This window comes from Hippopotamus amphibius, chromosome 4, assembly GCF_030028045.1.
Source record: "Hippopotamus amphibius kiboko isolate mHipAmp2 chromosome 4, mHipAmp2.hap2, whole genome shotgun sequence".
Lineage (NCBI taxonomy): Eukaryota > Metazoa > Chordata > Mammalia > Artiodactyla > Hippopotamidae > Hippopotamus > Hippopotamus amphibius.
This window is the reverse complement of record NC_080189.1, coordinates 171,555,727-171,560,000: the sequence shown is the minus strand read 5'-3', so window position 1 is coordinate 171,560,000 and position 4,274 is coordinate 171,555,727. Positions and strand designations below refer to the sequence as shown.

General features: G+C 36.3%; 1 non-coding gene across 1 annotated transcript; it reads left to right on the top strand.

Annotated features, from left to right (window-relative positions):
* The first annotated feature begins 3,751 nt into the window (after positions 1 to 3,751).
* LOC130852903 (U6 spliceosomal RNA) lies at positions 3,752 to 3,858 on the top strand. Its single transcript, XR_009053603.1, has one exon. It is a non-coding gene; the product is annotated as a U6 spliceosomal RNA (small nuclear RNA).
* The last annotated feature ends 416 nt before the right edge of the window (positions 3,859 to 4,274 follow it).

Sequence of the window (4,274 nt, the reverse complement as noted above, 5' to 3'; positions counted from 1 at the left end):
TCAGTAGAGCAGAGAAGATGGAGATATAGATGTGGGGTCATTGCTATATGGAAACAAAGTCAGGAAGTACACAGTCTAGTCAAGGGGAGTCTATTACTTTTCTGTTGCTGCCATGACAAGTTGCCATAAACTTAGTGGCTCAAAACAACACAGATTTGTTTCCTTACAGCTCTGAAGATCAGAAATCCAGATTGGCTTGACCGGTTCTGGGTTGCACGAGGTACAAATCAATTTGTTGGCTGTCTGGGCTCTTACTGAGAGAGAGGTTCTAGAAAGTCCATTTGTCAGCTCATTCATTGATAGCAGAATGTCAAACCGCACTTGGGATCTGTCTGACTTCCCCAATCACAGCATCTCCCTTGCATGCTCTTTCACCATGCTTCTCTAGTTGAAACTTCCATCTTCCTCTCCACTTTTAAGAGTTTATGTGATTACATTGGTCTCACCCAGATAGTCCAGGATGATTTATTTTATTAGATTAGTAACCTTAATTACATCTACAAAGTCTCTTTACAGCAGTACCTTGAATAGTGTTTGATTGAATTACCAGGAGATAGGAATCTTTGGGGTACATCTTTAAAATTCTGCCTCTTATGGGGAGTGTGATAAAGTTTCTATGAAGTATATACGCTGAAAGAAGTAGAACAAATAGAAATGCAGAAACACCAGTTGGATTGGTAAAAGACACAGTAGAGGATAGTAATGTCTTAAAGTTAGTGAAGGACTAAGAGAATTATGCTAAAATGCTATAGAGGGAAAACCATGGCTTTTAAAATTTAAGAAGTCATTCATGACTTTTGAAAGAATAATTCAATAGAGTGGGGTGACCCTAAGCCCAGTTTTAGAGGGTTAAGGAATAACTTAGAAAATATGAGGTTAAGCAGGAGAGTTTAGAGAACTATTTCTGGAATATTGATGGGGAAATAAGAGAAAGATAGTCAGGTGACAGTGCTTTTCCAACAGGGATAATTGATAGAACGATACATTTTTCTCCAAACCACCAGCTTGTGCCTCTGAAGAAGCAGCTTCTAAAATAAAACAAAGTTCAGTGGTCTTACTGTATTATTTTCTTCAGTGATTCACAAATACCTAGAGCTGCATTTAAAAACGTGTTTTCTAAATAATATCATCACAACTTCTGGAAGATAGCTTTTAAAAAGCAAATCAGATCTCTGTATTGATATGCAAAAAGGTTAGAAAATTTCATGTACAGAATTCTTACTGTACACTAAAAGCCACAAAATAAAAAAGAAAGACAAACAACAACAATCTTGGAATTTAAAACAAACCACTTGATTTACACTCTTATCAAAGTGAGGTTTCAAGCCTTTGTGAAGATCTCATGATGTTGTTTCCAACCAGGCATTTTCTTTCAATGCTGAGCTCCACACTAATTTTCTACATTTTTGTACTTTTACCAAATAGGCAACTTGTGGTCAGACTCCAGTGATCCTTCAAAACTTTCAAGGAGGCAAACAAGATTAAAGCAAAAGCACACAAATTTGCTGGTATGCATTTGTGAGAAGCAAATGGGTGCCATCTGTGAGAAGATTTCATTTACTGCCTAATTAATTCTCCTATGTTCCCTGGTACACCAATGCAAAGCACATAGACACAATCGGAAAAGGGAACAGATGGTGTCTTTCAGTTACCTATTGACTACTATGATCTTCTTGCTAATTAATCTAAATAAAGCACCCATTATTTAATCTTAAACAAAATTTCAACTGGATGAGGTTTTGGGGTGTCATTAAGAAAATGTTTTGCTTTGTTTGCCTTTGCATAAATTATCCTGGTGTTTACTCTGAGTTTTAACGACTCAAAGAAGTTACAGAAACATCGACATCATTTAGAAAGCTTTCTTCCTTAAGTCCAACGTGTTAAATGGATACTCAAACTTTTAATATCATAACTCTAATTTGGTGACAACTGTCATAAATTGAGCCTGAAAGGTCATAAATTGAGTCCGAATATTTTAAATGAGCAAAGGGGACCAAAAAGACAACAAAACATATACTCTTCGTTAGAAATTGAAGCAATATTTTGTCAGTTAAATCTAAGATCGTGTACCCAGAGGTTGGATGTTTGAGATGTCAAGTCCTAATTTGCTTTAATAATGTTGTGTTAGTGATTCCTTTAAAGTTCCTGAATCTATGGGTTTCCTAAAAATATCCTTAATTGAGTTTTACCTTTGTTTCGTTTTTTTTTTTTTCTTTCTGTATTGCTTCAATAACACTGCCAAGCCTGTCTTCTTGTTTCTCACTATCCTTAACTTTAGGAATTTGGAAATTACAGCCCCTGAATTTTGGAAGCAGCCCTTTCATTGAAAATAATTTTACAGCATCTTCAGTAAGTTATTAAGGGAGATGTATCCAATAGAGAATGCTTAAGAATCACATAAGAGTTAGTTTAATTTCATATAGCTGGAAAAATAATAACTAATAATTATGAATTATTACAGAGAACAATTTAACCTCAAGTAGGTATGATCTCTTCTACTCTAATGAAGTCATTTCTCTAACAGGAAGGTGATTCTATTTTATAAAAATATAAAAGTATCTTAACAGTAAACTGTTTGGGTTTCTTACAGTCATATAAGGTGGTTTTATATTCCCTGGCCTCAGAACTTCTTTGATCAGTCAACTAATTTAAATATCTATTTAGAGTAACATATTTTCTTGAGAAGTAGCTCATTGGTGAAGAATTGATTTCTTAGAAGTTCCATTTTTCTTTATAATTCAATTACAGTACTTATCATGCTGCATTGCTATGCTGTTCATTTTTTTTTTACATGACTAACTCACAAGTCTAAGAGGTTGGTTCCGGAAGTCAGAGACAATGTCCAATTTGTCTTTTTATCCCTAGCATCTAGAGATGTGCTTGGCACACAGTCGGACAGCAATGAACATTGTCCCAATGAATGAATGATGACATTTCACCTGAAAGAGTGATGAAAGGATGCCAGACAACCTCAAAGTACATTGTACTCAGGAAAAGAATGATGAAGCTGATTATTTGGTGGGCATGAGGCAATCCACAATATTTCCCTTTAAAAAAAAGAAAACCAAAGATTCATTCATTTTCAGGTCAAAACGTTTCACTCCTTTTGTCTTGCTTTGGTTTGTACTTCAGGGTAAAACAAACCCTGAGGCAGTTCTTTGTAAGGCTCTTAGCTTGGCATGCCTGCTGCTAGTTCCTTACGGCAGTAAGTGCAGTTGAGAGAAATCTTATCATTAGTTTCCCCATCTTAAGCCATCCTGACCTTGACCTGAGGTTGTCCTCTCCCTTACTCACTACTTGCATCCCATTTTGAACAAAGGTCAAGCTCCTTATTGCCTCCAGCTTAAAATATTTTCTTCTTCTTTCTGATCACAAATGAATACATACCTGAGATCTAGGTCTTGATTTAATCAGATTCTCTACTGACAAATTTTCCATACATGGGAATATTTGGAACAACAAAATATCTGAGAAAGCAGGTGTCTTAGTTATAGCTGTTGCCTAGTTTAATCATTCTTTCAAATTTACCTCCAACACCCCTGATGAATAATACCCCAGGCTCTGCTTAAACCTATTCATTGAGGAGCTTTGCTACCTTAAAAAAATCTATTCTAGTGCAATTTAGCATTTTATGACATTCTTCCCAATATTAAGTCAAAATGTTATCTCCCAACTTGTTTGTGTCATATTCTGAGAACGAGTGTATTGTAGGGGCTTCCCTGGTAGAATAGTGGTTAAGAATCCACCTGCTATGCTCGCTTCGGCAGCACATATACTAAAATTGGAACGATACAGAGAAGATTAGCATGGCCCCTGCGCAAGGATGACACGCAAATTCGTGAAGCGTTCCATATTTTTTTATTGCAGCACTATTTACAATAGCCAGGACATGGAAGCAACCGAAATGCCCATCAACAAATGAATGGATACAGAAGATGTGGCATATATATACAATGGAACATTACTCAGCTATAAAAAGGGATGAGATGGAGCTCTATGTAATGAGGTGGATAGAACTACAATCTGTCATACATAGTGAAGTAAGTCAGAAAGAGAAGGACAAATATTGTATGCTAACTCACATATATGGAATCTAAAAATGGTACTGATGAACTCAGTGACAAGAACAAGGATGCAGATACAGAGAATGGACTGGAGAACTCGAGGTATGGGAGGGGGCAGGGGGTGAAGGGGAAACTGAGACGAAGCGAGAGAGTAGCACAGACATATATATACTACCAACTGCAAAATAGTCAGCGGGAAGTTGTTGTATA